Genomic DNA, 8,384 nt, shown 5'->3' on the forward strand with positions numbered 1-8,384 from the left:
TCCACTCAAAATAGGCATTTTCAAAATGATATAATAAATGATCTGTGGGGTATTTTGAGCTGAAACTTCACAGACACATTCTGGGGACACCAGATACTTATATTACATATTGTAAAAAGGGGCATACATCTCCTTTAAGGGCAAAAACATTCCTCAAACATTGTGTGTTGACTAGCAGAAAACTACTTGTTTTAAAAGTGACTTCTGTGTGAGCTGTGCTTCATTCCCTATTGACAAAACTTTTTAGCATGACACTGCAAATAAACAAAACTAACACATACCTTCTATTTATGACTTTCATGATGCTTTGCCAGATAGAATGCTTTTAATTGTTTTGTGAAAATGCATTTTTGGAGTGGGCAGAGCTACCGCATGCCATAATGCATAAATATAAACCAAAAATTTGTGCCATTTGCCATGTTTGGTTAGGAGAAAAATCACAGAAGCGATAGCTTTAGAGATCGATTGTCCCTTTATGTAAAATCTGGTCAAGACAGTGTTCAAAGCAGGACTGCTGTGTTCTCCCGGTGATCTACCTTCCTGCCAAGTTTAGATCCAACTCTAAACAACATTCTTGAATCAATCAAGGTAGGTAATTAAAAAAAATGTTTTATCACAGGGTTGGAACTAAAGGGCAGTCACAGTTGACTTTTCGCTCCACTGACCAGTCATACACATGCAATTGTGGGAGACTGGAAATGCAAGTTAATGTGTATAGTAGGGCTGGGCGATTTTGCAAAATATTTAAATCTCGATTTTTCGAGAATGTTTGACCGATTCTCGATTTTTTTTACGATTTTTAACTAGCCAACTTGAAAATGTAACTACAGCATGATTCAAGTTACTTTTTCTTTATTAACTCTCTAGTTAAAGAACATTCTATTCCAAGTGCGGCACACATGAAGTTGTCAACATGATGTAAATGTTAAACAAATCACTTGTTAAATATCTTTGCAGAAAAGATGCAAAAACTTCAACTACATCTTGTACAAACTTGTCTTATACATATAGTGCTCAGAAATAATAAGAGAAAATTTATTTTAGAAAATCTCAAAAGTCAAGGTAATTCAAATTCAAAATGACTGAAGGTATAACACCAGTAGACTTTTATTAACTATAAATGTTCTTTAAAAACAACAGCAGCTTTCAGCCGGTCACCGTGATGCAAACATGAAATATCAGACATACAGTAGTAGTTCTTTACAGGTTTCTTATTCGATTGCGCTGCTTTTCCATTGTTTTTTCTGTGTAAACATTGTTTGACTGTTGCGCTCGCATCTCTTGCATGAAACGTCATTCTAAAAACACTGCGCTCAAGTTAAAAGTAGTTCACTCCCATTTTCTTGCATGTTTTACCTATTCTACTGCCCGCGTCGCATCTTTGTCAAAACAAAAGCACTGTGTGAATGACGCTTAGCACTATATTAATGGTCCTTCACAGAGCGCATCACACGTGAGCGGTTAATCACGTGCGCGACATGTGGTTGGATCGTTCTCACCGGCATATTGTCAAAGTGTCTAATTCTAACATTTGGTAATATTTCGCGATTCCTCGATTTCTAAAAAATAAAATCGTGGCAAAACAATAAATTCGAATTAATCGATAAAATCGGGAAAATCGCCCAGCCCTAGTGTATATTATTCAGATCCACTGGTTTAAAAAAATTTAATGTTGTGAACAGCCAGTGAATTCACAATGAGAAGACGTGACCAATAGAGAATCTCGGGCTTGTGTGACCACACTCCTAAGGACCAACTAAGGAGTGGGTGAAAAAGAAATGACAAGAGCAGAGAGAGTTTACATAAATTTTGCACAGTCTATTATGGTTTCATACAAAAAAGGACAAAACAATGACAAATTTTGTGACAAACTGTACACACAGAAACAAAGTCTGCAACTTTGTCACTCAAAGTAGCCTCGTAAGGTTACAGAAAGATTACATCCATTATTTTACATAAAAATGAACTTAAATAAACAGTGCTGAGACACTGGGGGAATTACACATTCAAGAGTCCACTTTTCTCTAGTAATAGATATAGTCCACAAGATGATGCCAGTTCAACATCGGCCCTCACCTAGATTGACTTGCATTTGCTGGATGACAGAATCTGACTGAGGAATTCAATGGTACACAAAACATTGTTTTATACATCAGAAGCATTAAAGCCAAAAAAAAAAGAGGGGGCTCAGGTGCTGGTACAAATTCAGCTGCCACTGTCCAAGTGAATCACAAAGCAGATCAGCTGCTCAGTGCAGGGAAGGGATGTCTCTTAAGATTTTACAAAAATGTTTTTGACGCACACTTACCTGGTATGGTCATTAGACCCAGAACACAAGATGTGGCCCAGGGGATGCCAGGCTAAACTCCAGATCATTCCTTCATGAGCCATCTCCATTCCTCCCACCTCTTTCTCCACACTAGCAAAATATTCCAACAACTTCAGCAGTCAAATAACACAAAATTTGAAGCTACTCCATATATTATTACATTTTGAGTAATGCTACCGTATATGGTTATACGGTACAAAGAGGATCTGAACGGTGCTTACCCTGCATGCCAAAATAGCAGTGATCCATCAGAGCCTCCACTGGCAAACAAGCCTTCATGAACTGGGTGCCAAGCTACAGCTGCATCCAAAAAGAGAAAACATATGTATACAATGTATATGTATACAACACACTGCTTCACCTGCACAAGATTAATACACATTCTCATTAGGATTATACCTGTGGCTTCTTTCTTATGTCCTCTAAAAACCTGCAGCTCCTCTTTGAGGTTGCGAATGTCAAACAGTTTGCATAAATGGTCACGTGACGCCGTCAATAGCCAGTTGCCATTGAGGTTCCACTTCACCTCCATGACTGTGTTTTTATGTGCATGTCTGAGAACAAAACACAACTGTAAAATTAGTAGCCCTTCTTAATCTGTCTTACTTGATTAAGTACTCAAACTCAAACCAAGATTTGCAATGCAGCAAATTTTTTTGTTGTTAAATGGTTTACTACGTCTGTTAACACCTGTCAACCCATTTGGGCATGGGCAACAAAGATTACAATATTTTTCTGTTTTACAGGGGTCTGCTTACTTACAGTGTTGCCAAACTTTGTCCAGTCTTTGGGTCCCAAAATTTAATAGGTTGCTGGCTGTCTTTGCTGCCGGACACCACCAAGCCCTTCGTGGGATGCCAATCGACACACTTCACATCTGCTCCGTGACCTGGAAACACATGCAAGTTTGAATGAGTGTGTGACAATAAAAGAGAAACAGTGTATTTGCACACATTTTTCTTTCTTATTTCAGAGGAACATTATGTTAGAGTAACACCTTTTTTAACGTTTGATCATAAATTTTGCATTACATAATATAGATCATACGCATGCTATATAATTTGATTACAATTCTATAATGAGCAAAGACAAGGTAAATAACAGCCAGAACAAAAATTATGTTGGATCAAACTCCATTTCTAATGCCACTGAAAAATCATAAATCTCAAAAAAGCATATTGAGAAGTGGGACACTTCTACTAACAAATAAAGGTGGCATTATTTTAAAGGGCACATTGTGCAATTGATTGTCACAAAAACAATTAAGCGAGCATGAGACTGTTATTCTTAATGTCTAGGTTAAGCTGCATGAATCCTTAAAGGGTTGGTTCACCCAAAAATGAAAATTAGGCTGCGTTTTACTCACCCCTGAGGCATCCTAGGTATATATAACTTTCTTCTTTCAGACGAATCCAGTCGGAGTTATATTAAAAGTCGTCTTTGATCTTTCAAGCTCTATTATTGCAGTCAGCGGGTGTTGCATTGCTTCAGTCCAAAAGAACTTAAATAAAAAGCGCCCATCCATAAAAAAAAAATGTCTCACACAGCTCCGGGGGGGGAAAAAAGGACTCCTGTAGCGAATTGATGTGTTTTTGTAAGAAAAATATCCATATTCAAAACTTAATCACTTTAATCTAGCTTGCCCAACAGTTGTACACAGAAGCAGTTCCAGGAGCATGACGTATGAGGTCAACGTTGCGCATGCGCCGGTGAGTCTCGTGAAAACCAACGTTTGTTTACAGGATCAAAGGAAGCAAAGTTTCCTTACTTTAGCAAAGGAAAACCAGTCTCCTCTTGGCTTATATCGAAATCCTTTGACATTCTTCTTTACAAATCCTCGTTTTGTACTTCTAATTCTTGACCGTTGTTTTGTTTTGATCTCTCCGCTGTGTTTCCGCGTGTGTCACTTCTGAGCGGTGCATGCGCAAAGCTGACCTCATACGTCATCCGCCCGGAACTGCTTCGGTTTACAACAGTGAGCGCAAGCTAGATTAAAGTGATTATTACGTTTTGAATATGGATATTTTTCTTACAAAAACACATCGATTCGCTACAGGAGGCCTTTGTTCACCCCCCCCGGAGCCGTGTGAGACAGTTTTTATGGATGGGCGCTTTTTATTTCACTTCTTTTGGACTGAAGCGATGCAACACCCGCTGACTGCAATGATAGAGCTTGAAAGATCAAAGACAATTTTTAATAGAACTCCGACTGGATTCATCTGAAAGAAGAAAGTCATATACACCTAGGATGCCTCGGGGTTGAGTAAAACGCGGCCTAATTTTCGCGATTTGGGTGAACTAACCCTTTAACAGCTGTGTTTTTATTTGACTGAGATAAATGAACACGTGTTTGCACAAACATGAGGAAAAGGAGGAAAGTCTACAGTTAAAGTTAGTTAAAGAGCGAAAATCTGTTTTGAAAGAATGTGTTCTGTTCTGATGCAAATCAGTACAATACAGGTTTTTAAAATAACGATAAAAAAGCATGACTAAAAGTCCTACTTCTATTGTTGATATGAGTCCAGATCACTGCAAATGGGACAGTGTCATAGCTCAAAGACATGTAGCACTTGGAAACTGACGTGTCGAGATATATTTAATTTAATGTGAAAGTTCTTACAATGTGTAAATCAAACCTATGCTTTTCACCCTTTTCACATAATATTGTGTATATTTGATTATAGTCCTAAGTCTGTACATTTTTAACTGTCAAAACAACAATATTGTGCCTTCCTTAATTGAGATTGTAATGTAATATTTTTATTATTATTATTTTTTACTAAATGTTTGGAATTCAGGGCGTTTTTTTTCACTGGCTTAACATGTACAGGTATTAAGCTCAAGATATTTTTTAATCTTTATTTTACCAGAAAGCTTCAATACCCAGTCACTCACATAAATTATTTGCATTACTCACACTCTATTGCATATAAAAGATACAAACATTAAATGTTTTATTACTATTACATTTTTATTATTCAGTTCTATTTGAAATAAGTTTATTATCATGTGATGATGTCTGTGCAGTTAAGGTTGATTTATTTATTTTTAAATGGTACAGGTCAAGTTATACATGTCTACATGGTTATACATATTGTTGGTATTGAAAGGGACCAATACACCTCATCTTCATAGCATTGTAATAAATGCAAATATTTTTTAAAGTTTTATATATATATATATATTTGAAAATTCAATAGAAAGAACATGCATCCCATTATAAAAAAGGATTTATCAGGTTCAGTGCTTTATCAGTCAAATATTAGTTACAATCTCAAACACAAGGTCTAATGAATATTATTGCAGACCCATGTAAATGGCCAAAAAAAAAGTAAAATAAAGAGAAAAAACAAACACAAAACAAAAACAAACAAGGAACAAAAAACTGATACTGACAGCCCATGGTAAAGTTGGCAGATGTGTGTAAAAGGTAATGTGAAGACTGTTTGTGAACCCAGATGACAGTGTAATGTTGTTTAAATGTGTAAAAGTGTTTGTGATTGTGAATATCTCCACATCTTATATAACATACCTCTCAGAATTCTTTCCTCATGACAGCGCAGAAAGTCCCAGATGCGTACAGTTCCATCATCAGAGCAAGTGGCAAATTTATTATCCGTAGGAGAGAAACTGAAGACACAGCAGGGAGAGAATCAACAATGAAGGATAACATAGCAGATCTCTGTGGGGTGGACAACTTACACCCTGCGGGGGCCCTTTGAGTGGATCTGACAAGGAACCATCCATCTCCTTGGCAGACAACTCACTCTACAGAACAGTCCTATCATAACTTACCTAAATGCATATTTAATACAACAAGCTGCATTGAAAGACATTTAACACTGACTGCACATTTCTCTGTATTCTGGGCCTTGTTGTACAACATCAGAAAATGGAATGAGCATATGAAAGGTAATAACTTTAGTTCAATAAGTAAATGTAATCATGTATGTTTCAAATACAATCATGCCTACACAGACTGCTCTTCCTTCCAGAGGGCACACAAGCTGGTTCAAGCATTTGGCAAAACTGAGCCTGCCTCAGTTCACCAACTCACTCTTTTGACCTTCAAACATACACCATTATTTTACTATGTCTACACAGAAATAAGGCAGAAGTATCACTCCACCTAACAACATAAAGTACAAACATTACCCATAGTGCTCAGACGTTCTTACTACGCACTCGATTTTTTTTTTTTAGAAGCATAAATGTTTTTTGTTTTTTTTAAACACTGAAGTGAACGGAAGCCTCTCTTCAGTCTGTTTTACTTCAACCCATGAGCCATTTGTATGATCTGATAACACTGGCTGTAAATTTGTGGCTTCCTTTTTTTTTGTTTTTAAAAATATGGTAGAAGAAATGCATTTTATTGCATTAGAAATGACGTTACATGCTCTTCTATTGTGTCCGAGTTACCAAAATAAAAGGGAGTGGCAATGAATTATAAACCTGGACTTTAATGTGGATGAAAATGTTGCCATGTGCATTTATACCCGTAGAGTTGTATCAAAGTGAGTTATTTATTCCTAGAAATCTTTATTTAGAGGCAGAATTTTTATTAGGAACTGACTGAAAGCGTGACAAAGAATCTGATGGCCAGTAGGGGCAGCACAGCTCCTGTCTCACTGGTAAACCATTGTGAACCGAAACTTAAAAGTTGTGTACATTTCCTACAAATAGACCAGTGCAAAGACATGTGTCCAACTCCTCCACTATGGAGGCTCTAAAAACCGTTCCAAAAACACTTTAGTCCCTGAGGGTCTTTTTAAGATTTTTTTTTTCCTAGACTGTATGTCATCACTTTAGAATATAAATAATTGGGAATACTTTATTTAAAAGTGTGAAAATACACCTTTTCTGTACATAGTAGTTATGTATATAAAAGATGAGATTACCACAGGTGACATAAATGCAGTGCTGAAACAACAACACACAAACGTGTCAATAATAAAGGACATGAACATTGAGCAGCACAGGGAAGAGTATATCAGAACTAACAGCACTGAGGAGAACCCCCTAAAGGCAGAGCACAACCGGCTTTGGTTAACTACAGAAAATGGTAGATTGTGTATAGACCTGGCCTCTCTAATCGCCTCCTTGTGAGCTTGGAACATCTTGACGTTATTCATGTTGGACTGCCAGTACTTCACGTAACCTCCATGGTCTGCAGTCAACATCCACATGTCATTGTGAGACCAGGTCATTGCCCTGACAGGGCTATCATGAGCCTATGAGAGAAAAAAAAAAAAGGATAAATAAATAAATAAGGACCTTTTAGCAAGCTTTTGAGGTTGTGAGGAAAGGGTGGCGTGCCACAAATCTAAAATATGGTCTCTGGTTACCTGTAGAATTGTCTCGAAGTTAAATGTGAGCCCATTCCATAAAGTAAACTCCCCACTGGAGGCACCTGTTACAAGTCGCCTGCCTTCAGGAGTCCACTATAAGAAGGGAAGAAAAGGGTAAGCAATGGTTTAGAGTAACCAAAGGAGTAGGCTGTACATGGGTTAAATGATGCATTTTAACTAGGGCTGTCAAAGTTAACGTGTTAATGCATGCGATTAATTGTACAATTCTTAACGCGTTAAAATAATTTAACGCAAAATTACTGAAGCACAATTTCTATTCTAAGCCTTTAACCCAATGTTGCTTCTCTGCTTGCGATCAGATCATTTTAAGCCGCTGAACTCCGGGAAAGTTTTCAGTCCAATGATCCAGTAAGCGAATGCATTCAAACAATCCGCCCAAAACAGCGCTAATATACAGGAAACCAGGCTGATTACATCAGAGATGGCAGAGAAAACAGAGACTCGGGTTGCGTTTTCAGTGAATTATTCTTTCCAGTGTGTTTCGCTTTTTAACACGAGCTCCGTCATATTCTGTGATTGTCTCTGAAGAGCGCGAGTCCTCACACGTCGTGCTGTGAGAAGTACAGACTGAACAGAATATCAACACATCCCACCACTGTATGGCCAGATGAGACGCGACTGGATAACCAGTGTCTCGCTAGTAAAGTTTTGATGGATGAAGACTGCAATCAAGGTAAAGACGATTG

The 8,384-nt window shown here is 37.5% G+C and overlaps 1 pseudogene; it reads right to left on the reverse strand.

Annotated features, from left to right (window-relative positions):
- Nucleotides 1–5,883: 5,883 nt before the first annotated feature.
- The window catches only part of LOC107550450 (pre-mRNA 3' end processing protein WDR33-like), a 6,563-nt pseudogene continuing 4,062 nt past the window's right edge, over nt 5,884–8,384 (reverse strand).

Source organism: Sinocyclocheilus grahami, unplaced genomic scaffold, assembly GCF_001515645.1.
Source record: "Sinocyclocheilus grahami isolate Dianchi unplaced genomic scaffold, SAMN03320097.WGS_v1.1 scaffold398.1, whole genome shotgun sequence".
Lineage (NCBI taxonomy): Eukaryota > Metazoa > Chordata > Actinopteri > Cypriniformes > Cyprinidae > Sinocyclocheilus > Sinocyclocheilus grahami.